This window comes from Mus musculus, chromosome 2, assembly GCF_000001635.26.
Source record: "Mus musculus strain C57BL/6J chromosome 2, GRCm38.p6 C57BL/6J".
NCBI classification, from domain to species: Eukaryota; Metazoa; Chordata; class Mammalia; order Rodentia; family Muridae; genus Mus; species Mus musculus.
In genome coordinates, this window is record NC_000068.7 from 133417185 (window position 1) to 133430776 (window position 13592).

Genomic DNA, 13592 nt, shown 5'->3' on the forward strand with positions numbered 1-13592 from the left:
CCCTGTGTTTCAAGGATCTGAAAGCATAAGCCAAGCATATCGACGAACAGGCCTGGAGGGTAGAAGCTGGCATTTAGTCAGTTCTTCAGTCCAAGGCTCCTTTAACAGGGCTACCGAGTAATACTCACTATCTAGAATTAATAACTTGAACCTTATCAAGACGAGGCAAACACACTCGGGGCTAGACAGCAGGGAAGTAGTAGTTCAGTCTGATTGAGGCAATGGTCAGATTAGAGCAACAGCCAGTCTTTCTGCTAATCCTTCCCTCTTTTTCTTTTCTTTTTGGAAGTAATAAATCATCTCTAACACGTGAAGTTACAAGGAAACCATCCCAAGTCAGTTTCAGTTAAGTTTGGGAGGAAGTGAGGGAGGTACCATTGTCACATTTATCCGCACAGATTTACCTAGTGACCAATAATAAAACAGTGTGCCTGCTGACTATAGCTCTGCTGGGAACCTTAGAGCTTGTGCGGGCAAAAAGCTCACACACCGTAACATAAGTGAAAGAAATTCACAGAGAAGTGTTAGTTTGCTTATTAAATAGAAAGCACCCAGGGTAATAGAAAGCTTTGCTTCTTTTCTCTTCTTTTCTTTTCTTTTCTTTTCTTTTCTTTTCTTTTCTTTTCTTTTCTTTTCTTTTCTTTTCTCTTCTCTTCTCTTCTCTTCTCTTCTCTTCTCTTCTCTTCTCTTCTCTTCTCTTCTCTTCTCTTCTCTTCTTTTCTTTCTTCCTTTCTTTCTTTCTTTCTTTCTTTCTTTCTTTCTTTCTTTCTTTCTTTCTTTCTTTCTTTTTTTTTGACAGGGTTTTACTTAAAGCCCAGATTGGCCTTCAATTTAAGAACTCCCTTCCCAGGCTTTCCCTTTTCTAAGATTATAGCAGACTCATTAGACCTCATGAGAAGGGCCACCAAATAAAGGGTTGGTATGTGACCAATAAAGAAAAACAATGGCACAAACAAACAAACCAACAACAAAACTTACCTATCATCATGGATTACTATTGCTATGTATTACACAAAATTTAAAGGGTCAGTAGAAAAATGCTGATTGGCTGGAGCTTTTTATTAGGGTTTTTTTTTGAGCTCTTAGAGCAGACTAATAAAGCATATGGGCTGTTGGGCCGTCACAGTCAGAGGCTGCATTTGCCTTGGCAACATAGAAGGCTATAAGCTGCATCTGTACATTCTTGACAAGGAACCTGGTATGTACTATGGAGAGGAAGAACCATTCTAGACTACAAAAGTGCCAACCATCCTCAACAATTGCAAAGTAGACTGGACTTATGACACACTTGTTTCTTTAATGTATTGGATAAGCAGATATCATGTGCATGGGACAGTTATCAGGACCTTTAAAAGAGATTTCACAGCATTCCTGAAATATAAAAAAATATAAACAGAAGTGGAGAGAGAGAGCTGGTCCAGTATTATAAGCATCATCGTGCCTGGATAGGTGGTTCATGGGAAGAGAGCTCAGCACTGCTTCACTTCAATTCGGTAATGAACACTTGACTGAGGGGGACACAGATGGACATTCTCTGAAGTGCAAATGCCAGGAATTCATCAGATAGTGTCAGAGTCCAAAGTGATAAACTTGACAAGGGCTCTGAATGTTCTCAGCATGTCTCCATTTCCTGTCTGTTGACTGTTGCCTTGGCTTCCCCAGATGCTGTTAGCTATGGACATGTGATGTCATTCTTGAATTTCATCAGTAGCTACTTCAGACAAGGAGTGTCATTCCTAACAAAAGCTCTGAGGTGACTTAATTCAGGTACCTGAATTAATCATGTGTCCAGTCTTGACACAGTGACAGTAGCCAACTCAATGGAGTTTTCTGATTAGCTAAGTCAAAATCACCCAACCACCTGTGGCGTCAGGGTGTCAGTCCTACCTAAGGGACTCAGATAGGGGTGAAATTGGTTTTAATGTGAAAATTGAGATATTATTTCAAAAGAAAGGATTTTAAAATTATTTCTTTTATTTTTTGAGATTATAATATAATTATACCATTTAGCCCTTTCTTTTTCTCCTTCCTAACCCTTCTATTTACCCCTCCATGCTCAAAGGCAGAGGCTTTAAAACACACACAAATAAACACTGTCCTTTAAGCAACTATTAATTTGCAGGTGGTACAAAGCTGTTAATAGTAGCTAATATTACTAGGAACCCTAATCTGTTGAATACAGATACTGACAGATGCCTATAGTACATTCAGGATCTATTCGCATATACTATCTGGAGATCTATTTAGTTCCTTATTAGACATTTGGTATAGCAAGAATCAAAGTATATCTTGGCTAAATTTCCACTACCGAGGACCAAAAATATCCTGTACATAGGTACTATATTAAGTATCCGGTACATAGATACTCTATTAGGCATCCTGTACATAGGTACTAAACTAAATATATATGTCAAATATCAACTTTTGGGGGCTTAATGAAAACAGTAACCTATCATTAAAATGTCTTTTTTGATGCAGACACATGTGTCCTGTATATGAGGACAAAGGTCGGCTATGAACTTATCCATAATATTACAGATAAAACACAAGTTTTTGTTTGGTCATACCATAGAAAAAATAAGAATAGAGAGTGCAGAGTGCTGGAGCTGCCTGGAGCTGTGGTAAGGACTGAGCTATCTAAAATGCCATTTTGAATCTCCTTATAGTGACACATTAACTTCGGTGCTGTTGACCAGGGCACAAACCGGTTTCCTTCATTTCCTGTTATCTCACTTCTGCTTTATAGTGAGGCTCAGAGGGTATTTGAGAGGAGGGAACACTTTGGTACAAAGGTAATTGTCAAACAAGAAAAGCAACTAGCTTGCTGGTTATAGGTTAATAAAGACAACTGCTTAGGCCTCTTTTGGACTGGTCAGCTTCCACAAGGGTCAAAAGGTCATAGGGCAACTTCAATACAAAGGAAAACTGAAAACAAAGAAAGAGTTCCTGGCTAGGTCATAAACACTGCAGACATGCCATTGTCACCTGAGGTCTGGCGGCTGTGTAGATCTGATGAGATCTATGCAGTAGAATGCACTTTGTGAACCATGCCGTTTTATAGGAATAGTTTATGGTTGTGAGGAAGACAATTTTCCGGAGAACTTCTGTGAACCATATCTTCCTTTAAATGCTGAGGCAAGATGGGCATTTATACAAAGAAGTTGTGTGCAAGAGACCAAAAGCATAATTCACAAAAGAAAGATCAAGCTAGACTTTATCCGATTTAAAAACGGTTTACAGGCTGGAGAGAAGGCTTAGTGGTTAAGAGCACAGACTGCTCTTGCAGAGGACCTGGGTTCACTTCCTGACAGCAGTGTTGGGGAGATCAGAATTACCTTTGACTTCAGGGCCAGGATCTGAAGGCCTGTGTGGGTGCTTGCACTTACACACAACCATTCTTTAGACACATGAGTGCATACGATAAAATAAAAATGAAAATAAAATTTAAAAATACTTTAAAAGAACAAAAGCACTTCACTTCAAGAGACATGTGCTAAGAGGATGGGAGGATAAGGCATGGGGTAGGACAAAACACGTGCGAATCATGGAGTGGATGAGGGCTTGTGTCTACAATATGTAAAGAATCCTCAAAGTTCAAAAGTAAGAAAGCAAGCACTGCATGGAGAACACACAACCTTGAACACATACTCAAGAGGAGGACATAGGGATGACACATAGGCACATGAAACAGTGTCTAATAGCCTTGGCTATCATAAAGGACACATGGGAGGTCTGACAATGCCAAGCAAGACTAGGATGTCAAGCAACTGGAATTGTGAAATATCCTCAGTGAGAATGCAAAGAAGAACAGAAGGATACAGCCAGGAATGGACATAGGATCCAATCCCATCTCTCAGTATTTTCCCTAGGAAAATGAAACCACATGGTCACACAGAAATGGCTATGTATAGTACATCAGACTTCTATATAGTTGTCCAAATCTCTAAATACATCAACAGCAGGTGACAAATGGCACAGCTCTACAATGTAATGGCACTCCAAAGGACAGGAGTGGCCGAGAGACCTTTGGGAAGCACCACAAAAAGCATCATGCTGAGTGGTAGAAGTTAGTCTTGGTGATTACTCGTCACATGGCTATCTCTGTATGAGCTATATGAAAGAGTAGATGGAGAACACAGCAGAGGAAGCTAGAGATGGAGGTTAGCTGCTGCGTGCAGTTCACAGAGCACCAGCATGAGGGACTTCTTTCAGATGATTTTAAAAAATAAAATTTTTAAAGTAAAAATTAAATTTAAACATTAAAAGCCTGGCTTGATCCATAAAGTCGCTTGCCCCATGAACTCTTAGAGCTTGAGTTTAATTCTTAGAACCCTCATAAATGTGGAAGGACACAATCAACTTCACACATCGTCCTTTGACTTCCATGAGTATATCCTAGGACTCATGCCCCCAAGTCCCCAACACATCATGTATGCATGCACACAGATGAGCACACCCAGGCACACACTAAGAACAAGATAAAGCTTTAGAGGCTGGTACAGTGGCTCAGATGGTTAAGACATTTGCTTTCAAGCCTGATGACTGAGTTTGATTGCTGGGAACTTACATAGAGAAGGAAAAAACAGAGTCCCACACTTCTCTGACCTCCATAGGCATGCCACAGCCCATGTGGGCCTCTCCCCAACAAAATAAGTAAATGCAATACAACTTTGTAGTTAAGAAAGGTAATAGTCTGAGCTTACCATTTGTATGAGATTTTTAGTCTTCATTACTCTGTATAGATTACTTGGTAACCCACACTTCCTAATGAGCTCACCAACACTCATCTTGCTTGAATATCTTCTACCATCCGGGTGAAAAAAATCATAATTTAATTACCTGTTTTGTGTATGACCTTTTCAAGTGTGTGGTAACGTGTTCTGGTTCTGTTACTTTAATAGGCATTCACACTCAGGGATTCACCTGATCCGAAGGTAGAATTCTTGCTTTTTGTAATTCTATTCCTGCAACACGTTGAAGAAGCCTCACCATCACCTGCCTTCTATTAGTTACTACCCACAGCTTCCTGTTCCCTGCCCCATTTAAAGGAGGAGAGAACTCCCAAGCCTACCTAAGAGCTACATCATCCTCAGAGGTAGTACCTGTCCCAACCCTGGATCCTTCATACCCCTTGTTAGTGGTGCCAGTCATCATGTCATGGGAATTTTTTGACTGAATATCTGCTTGACCCTGGCTTGTGATAGATCCAGAAGAGATTGTCCATTATGCTGCTTCATGGCTGATGGTAATATCAAAGATGATATTTGAGAAAGATGGCCATTTATCCTTTTTTGTTTGTTTGTTTTTGTAAGGCAGTTCCCACATTCTTGATCATAGTGGTTTAATTTAAAACAAGACATTGTCAGTGCAAATTTTCTAGCATCAAAAAGTTTTGGATTCTTGGCTTTCCTCTACTTCCAAAGATGATGGTTCCCCTCCTTTGAATCAGATACTGATCTTAGTGGTCCCTATGTTTTGTTGTTGGTTTTATTTTGTTTTGTTTTTAAGAGACCATGGAATTCTGACATAAAACAGAAATTGTCAAGAAATTTACCTGTATGAACGCTATCTTTCATAAAACCTTTTTAATTCCTCAGTGAAGGTCAATGTGATGCCATCACAGGCTGGAGACAGAAATTTCTCCTGGACTTGGCTACACCATGAGTCTAATATTTTTCACTATAATGAAACATCCTTGATGCCTCACTGGGCAGTGGCATCCTTCCAGGCTAAAGGCAGGGGGAGGCTTTTTATCAATGAGTCCAAGTCTTCATCCTTGTCTCATTGTATAAGGCTTGCCTGCAGTTTCCAATAATTCGAAGTGATGCTACAAATGTCTTTCTGTTATGTAGGCTTGTTCACTTCCAACGTGGAGCTAGTGAGATTGCCCATCATTTTGAGTCGTGTTCCACACCAATGTTAATCATAGTCCTTTACCCCACCACAGTAAGCTATACTCAGACCAAGATTAGAGCAAATAGCATTGAGATCTCTTGAACTGCTTCTAACCAAGCAACACTCTGAACATTTCCAAAAAGACAGAAAATCCTCTTCAGAGCCCACAACCCAGTTACGTGGAAAGAGAGCCACTTACTCCTAGATTACTCCTAGTGCTTGCTCATAAAACAGAGGAGAAGCAATATGAGATTGGTTTTGATTTCTAAGATACACAGAAAGAAAACAGTACCATTATGATCCATTTTATGTAACTTTATTGTCTTTATTGCTCCACGGTTTAAGAAGAGGTGTGGTTGACCTCAGAGAAATCATGCCATAAATCATGCATAATGGCACACCTTAAAATACTAGCGCTTGGTAAACTGAGACAGGAGGATTTGAGCCCAAGAACAGACTGAGCTACAAAGTGTGTTCCAGGCCAGTTTCAACATCTCTCCATGTTAAAAACAAAAACAAAACAAAACAAAACAAAACAACAGCAACAACAAACTGGCTGCTAGATGTCACTTGTGTAAGTCCTCTGTAGCCCTGCACCATATGATGCATTTATCATTTATCAGTGTTGAGTTCAGGGATCATAAATTAGTTTTAAAACAGAAACTTTAATGTAAGGATCAGTCTTAGAGATAAAACTATGGGAAATCTAACAGAATGGTACAATGGGTAGCCCTGAGACTTGCAACATTGGAATCTTTTAGCATAAGTACTAGAGAAACAGGAGTAAGAGGATTTCACTAGTGCCTAAGTACTGGGATCAGTTGATGCAAAACAGAACCCTTGCAGGATACAGAGAAAAAGCTTGACCCACCAAGAAAATATAGACATGGACAAGGATAGTGCCTGTGGTAGAGAAGGGGGCAGAGGGAGAGGTGAAACATTCTGGTTGTCTATCTTCCAAGTTCCAGAATCTCCATAATGCCTCCCATTAACTAAATCCACTCACAAGCCAACTTATGTGGATTTCTAGAAAATTCACCCAAATGACATCAACTCCCTCCTTCTAAGCTGAGAAGCAGATCAAGGGAAACAAAAAGTGGGTCTGTGGGAAGCAGGCCTTTGACCAGCTGGGTCAACATGACACTGACCACAAATCAGTCTCGTGACTGGAACTGGGGCTGTTGGGCCTAGTGCTTAGACTCTTCGTCTCTTTAACAGAGCACTTTTAATCAGATTGCAAAGCCTTCTCTCTGTCATGTGCAGCAGCTTCAATGATGGCCACAGGAGTCTGGTTTGGGGAGCTCTGTAACAGTGTGTTCAAATTCCAACTTTGAACTACTTCAAGGAGAGGTCCCTCTGTGCTTTCTGCTATCCTCCTGCATTCCCCTTTGCAAGACATTCTATTGCCACATTTCCCAAGTGTGCTCCCAGTCCCTGTGTGTTTATCCCTCCCCCTCGTCACTCACTTTTACTACCCTTCTTGTCGCCTAATGGTGTCCCCCCATTGGTTACTTGTTATAGGACACTCATCCCTCTTCTCGGTCTGGGAAGCAAATTGCTGATGTCTCCCCGAGCATTAACTGTCTTTGAAAGATGAAAACAATTTTTGTGGAATACTAAGCCATTCTGGGTTCTGCTTCCTCCAAACGCTGTATCAGTCAGTGCTCTCTAGAGCAACAAAACTGATAGAATGAGTATATATTGAAAGGAAACGATTTAATATATTTAATTACTATTTAATAAGAGAGCTCATACAATATGGTCTGGATAGTCTAGCAATTGTTCTCTTATAATGGAAAAAAAAAAAAAAACCAAACCAACCAACCAACAAAAACGACAACAACAAAAAGAGAACCCATAGCTGCTCAGAGCATGAGACTGGAGGACTCTAGCAGTTCTGATCTGGCATTGAAGTTCTAGGGAAGTCTATCTCAACCTGTGGGTCTTGACCTTCTTCAGGTCACATATCAGATATTTACATTATGATTCATAACAGTAGCAAAATTATAGCTATGAAGTAGGTCTGAAATAATTTTCCGGGTTGGAAGGGCCATCACAATATGTATTAAGGGGTCACAGCATTAGGAAGGTTGGGAAGCACTGGCCTAGGGGATCCCTGGAGAGCTACTGGTCTTCCATCCATGTTGGAGGGTTTCTGAAGCTGGGTTTCAGCACCAGGACCAGGAAGGTGCAGCAATGGAATAGCTGAACTTACCCAGTGGGACATGAAGGCAAGCAGGGAAAAACAAAAACTCCTTACATCTGGGTTCCTTATATCTGGGCTGCCACCAGAAGGTGCCACAAACACATAGGGTAGACCTCCCCTGTCATCTAACCTAATCAAGACAATCAATCACAAATGTGTCTAGAGGCTTGTGTGTCAGTTGATACCAGGTCCAGTCAAGTTGACAGAAAGATTAATCATTAGTAACTTCTAGTGGGAATCCTTTGACTGAATGGCCTGATAAACATGCACTTGCTATAAAGCAGAAGAAGGGCTTCTTGTTTGTATCAGTTTGCGTCCAGGCAGGAGCACAGAGGCCACGCCAGGTACTTCAATAGGAGGAATTGGATATAGTGAGCCAACTGCAAAATAACACCCAAATCGAGAAGTGGAGCAGCTTAAGAAAAGCTCAGTATTTCTTATAGGACAAGAAGGGTGGAGTGAAGGCTTGGTGTTATCAGAACCCAAGAGTTAGAACCACCCACGGGGCACAATAGATAACAACAACAGAGGTTTCCTGTTAGGAGTTAAAAAAGAGGAAAGAAACCCAAAAAACAAAGAAGATCCAACCATTTCCGGAGCCCCTGCACAGTCTGTTTTCCCCTGCTATCTCCTTATTGTCTCTGTTCATTTCAATGACGAAGTTCCCATAAGCAAGCCCAGGAAACCGAGTTTGTACAGGAAAATTTAAGAGCAAACAATTCACCCAGCATGGGTTGTGCAGTCCATAGTTCCGGAGGTTTTACCATTTGTTCCCCTTATTGTTCCACAAGGATCCCATGAGTCTGGGTCTAGGGTGTTGGTCTAGTTTGTCCTTCAGTGTTAAGGCACAATTTATTAATCAGTTGCAGACTCTCCCCTCCAATCCCTACCTCTGCTGTACCATTCCCCACCCATAATTCTGTGTTTATAGTATGTGAGAGTACATGGGTACTGATGCTCACAGAATATATATGCAAATGGATAGCAAAGATTGTGTAACGGTATTGTCTTCACCTTTGTCATCCGTGGGTCCATTGAGCTTCTCTCATAGCCAGTAGACCCCTTGCCTTCTATGCTTTCTCCTGTGTAGTACTTCCATTTGTTTCCTTGATGTCCTTATAATTCAAGCTTTCTTGCCAATACTAACCCACAGATGGAGAGTAGATCTAGGTGATGAATGCTTACTATGACAATTCATTGTTTATGACTTATTGATGTCCTCAAAGTATGTGGTCTTTCCTTCCTTCAACATGGTGGAACTTTCTTGGGTTGATTCTGTTTGCAATTCGGGAGTTGTTGTTCCATTATGCACACTTACTGCTGTTATCAATTTTTTCAGTGTTCTCTTTCTTCTTACTGAGTTTGAGATTGTCTGAGAGTGTCCTCCGTCGGCACAGAGCACTGTAGTCGGTTGGCTATCAAAACACTCAGAACTTGATTGACAACTTGAGAGGGAGGAGTTAGTCCCAGTAAAAGGGTTCTAGGGCCCCTCTGCTGTTTCCTAGCACTGACCACCCAAGTCCTGCTTTTGCATTAGGAAATGCAACACAGGGAGCAGCCTTGGCTTCTTTGATAGGGAACCACTAAGATCATGTATTTGCTCCCGTTTCTGTCATTGTATCTGGTCCGTTCCACCCAGGCAGTCCTTTGGCCTCCTTTCTGCACATTGTAAGTTAACTTTCATTCTTGCCTAAATACATTACAGCAGTAACAGAGGAAGCCCCTTTGCACAACCTTGTTTCTGGTTTAGCTCTGTGCATGGGGAAGCCACTTTCTAGGGCCAAGCAGCAAGCCATTCCTTGCTTCTCTTTGCTTGATGTTCTTTCAAGGCTTCTGCTTGTTTAAGTGGATTTCTGTTTCTTGCAATTAAGCAAGCCATGACTAAGGGAGATAACGAAGCATGAAACTGCCCTTCCCAGAGAAACCACAAGTATGGAATGAGGAGTCCCTGCAGAGGCCTTGTCTGTCCCTTCATCCAGCAGGGACATTCTTTTCACAGTCAGTGACCTCCAGAGCAATGCTGAGTTGTGTTGAGTGGGTTCCCAGTGTCCTGTGACATCTGTGTCAGATCCTGGAGCCAAAAAGAAGGATGACAATTTTTATCCTTTTTCATGTTCTTTTGTCCAATCTTGGGGACCATTTCTTTACCCCAAGATTGCTCATATCCAAAAATCTTACACTAGAGTCTTCTATCAGCCCAATGTCATATGACAGTAACCCTTAGCATGCTGCCGTGTAGATCTGCAAGCTTGCCAATTTCTTACATATTCCAAGGAGATGCACAACCTAGGATGATCTTACTTCATTACATTATTTAATATAATGTTATTGAGCATCCATCTCCTTGAGAATCTAGCTACTGTGGAGAACTGGGATCTATCTGGTATTCTTCCATAACTAGTTGAAATATTTAAGCTAGGATCTTCTGTGCCCTCCGTGATTTCACTGAGCAGGCGCTTTCAGACAGATGACTCTGGCCAGAATAACACTGTGTAGATGGTACACACCTTTATTATGGTATGACAGCTTGCTTCCCCTTGGTAACATTTTAAAGAGCAAAAGCAGTTTGAGAGGGAAGTTTCTAGAGTCAAACAAAAAAAAAAAATCAAGCATAGCAGCACACAGCTGTGACCCCAGATTACAAGAGGCTGAAGCTAGGGAATTGCCTTGAGCTAAGAGGTCAGCCAAGGCTGCTCACTGAGTGCCAGGCCAGCCTGGGCTACTAGAGTTGCAGGCCAGCCTGGGCTACAGTGTGAGATCCTATCTCAAACAAACAAACAATTAAGAAAGGTACTTTTCAGAATAAATGGGGAAGGTGGACTGTCATTACTAAAGCCGGGGGCAGTGAAGCCATGGACATGGGCTGCTGCTATGTGTATTTCTTAGGACCATCATTTTATACATATTTATGGTTTTTTTCTCTCTCTCTGTCACCACACCCTCTGTCTCTTCTGCAAAATCTTCTCTGACTTTTTGTCACTTCCCTCACAAGATGCTCAATGTCCTAGTGATTCTGGCCTACCAATCTGGGAAACAAGGGTCTTTACTTTCCAACCTATGGACTAAGACATTAGAAGTGATTCTGTTTTTTTCAAGCATCAAGCATGAGTCTGCAAAATGAGTTCAGTCCGACGTCTCTGTTTCTCTCTAGGGAACATATGATAAAAATAGCAAATGGCTTGCCTGCTAAAGGAGAAAAGATTTTGGGACAAGAGAAGGGGGCAAAGAGAGGAGTGGGTGGGGCAAATATAACCAGAATTCATTGTGTATTGTTAGTACATAATGAAATGCATTCTTTTGTACAACTTACACATGTAAGTAAAAAGGACTACTATTAATAAAAAATGTTACATCCACTAGACACATAGGCATATTCAATTGTCCTTGGTTCAGGGACTGTCCCAGCTCTAGACAGAAACCTAGAAAGGATGCTACACCTGGAAACAACAGTCACAGTTTCATGATCCAAAATAATAAATAATTATTGTATTTAGAATATATTCCAGCTGTGCTGCTGGCCCTATTTTCATTAGTTTAAAGATAGTGGCCGGCTGGACTCCCAGAACAGTAGTCAATCAACTCTCAAGTCATCTCTTTAAGAAAATGAGAACAAAATAGAGTTTTGCAGAGAGCAATGGCAAGGACCATTTAACCCACTGACCCTGCTGAAGCCAGGCCTTGTGTTTGCAGAGCCACTTTTGTTTCCTTTCTACTTTTGCATTTTTAGGTCTCCTCTTGCTGTTGTCTGCATGCCCATGTTCAGATGGATGCAGAGGTTCTATAACGCTGAAGTTTATGTGCAGTATTCCCTTATGGTGCTGAAGAAGAGGGAGAGATAGAAATAGCTCTGAACATGGACTTCTTCATGGGCAAAACTAAATCACCAGAAGTTGTACATTTTAAGAAATCAAGACTGCAGCATTTATATATCACCCTGCACCAGTAAGGTCTCCTGGTAAATTTTTGTTTTGTTTTTAAACAAATGCTTTGCTTGCCCCCTCCCTTCTGTTGCATTTGCTCTGGTTACCTTGTCATTTGGTAAATGGTGATAGTATGATCAATCAAAATCTCCTTTTATTATTCTTGAAATACATAAAACATCCCCCCTCCCCATACAGGTCTACATATAGTCTTTGAATTACACAAATATGTGCCCTATAAACATGGCATTTCTACACATCCTGCTTTAACTTACTTCCCATAAAAGAAGAGAGAGAGAGAGAGAGAGAGAGAGAGAGAGAGAGAGAGAGAGCAAAACCTCATGTGGAGCCTTCTTAACTTTACAGCTGAGAAGGAATGTCTTCTGATATGCCTGTGCTTTGATTAGCTTATCTCCACCCACAACTTCCCAACTCTACAGACCAGCTTCTAGATCCCTGCATCCAAACCTTCTGCCTCTCTACTAACTCATGAAGCCTTCATGTCAGGAACCATGGGACTCATTTACACGCTGACTTCCCTGCCTTCCTGGTTGTCACTCCAGCACTTCTGATAGTGGGTAGTTCTGCGAGGCATCCCTCTGCTGGGGTGTGAGGCAGGAATGCACAGCACCTAGTTGCAGAGGAGTTCCCAGGCTTGGGGTGGAATGGTGCAAGATGTCCTTAGGTCCAGATGTTGTTGGGGGAGATAAGTCTGACCACACAGAGAGATGGGCTTGGCCTGGGCTTTCCAGATAAGGGAGGTGAGACTGATGGCCACTGGAGGTGGGGTTTTGCAAGTTTGGTTCTTTCAGATGAGTGTGAGACATGGCACCCAGTGTTTTAAAGTTATCAGCCCTATTAAAATGATTAATAAGAAATGAAACCTGAATTAAAGTACTAGGGATACAGTTTAGTGGTATAGTGCTTGCCCAGCATGCATGAAACTATGGGTTCAATAATCCAGCAAACTAATTACATAGGAAACAAAAATCATGAAACACTTTCTTTGGGCTTGCGAGACCAGATGGTTTGTTGAAAGGTACTACCATCTACCAAACGTGACTACCTAAGTTGGATCCCAGGAGTGTATAAGATGGCAGGAAAGAACCAGTTCCTACCAGTTTCCCCCTAATCACCACACGTGCACGAGCCGTTCAAACTTGAGTCTCCTTGTCGCTAATATTTGGTTTCTCTAAATCTCAATATTATGCTAACTTTATATATCATGTTAAAATCAGTGGAGTTATAGTGTGACCACCAAGTCATTCCCACCGAAATGTATAATATATAAATAAATGAATAAATAAATAAGTAAATCTATCAAGTTTGTAGAGCAAGCCTGGCCAGCAGATTGCTTGCTGTGTGTAGTTTAGACTAGACAACAACTGATGCCTTTGGAAATATGTAGAGATTATTTCAGCTCTTTTAGGAACCATGACAATTCTACCAGCAAAAGCCTGTATCATACTATTGGGCAAAAGGGTCACAAAACTAAACCAATTATTCAGTTGCTTCTCAACAGGAGCCTTTCAGAGAAGATGAATCTTCCCTATTTAAGGAGAGGAACTCAA

At 41.2% G+C, this 13592-nt stretch overlaps 1 long non-coding RNA gene across 2 annotated transcripts; it reads right to left on the minus strand.

Moving 5' to 3' along the window:
• Positions 1-6195: 6195 nt before the first annotated feature.
• On the minus strand, positions 6196-12674 carry Gm31851. Of its 2 annotated transcripts, XR_866756.2 has the most exons (3): positions 12490-12674; positions 11763-11919; positions 6196-10172 (listed from the first exon to the last, which is right to left on the minus strand). It is a non-coding gene; the product is annotated as a predicted gene, 31851 (long non-coding RNA). The 2 variants fall into 2 exon arrangements; XR_866755.2 differs by having other exon boundaries at positions 11763-12674.
• Between the last annotated feature and the right edge of the window lie 918 nt (positions 12675-13592).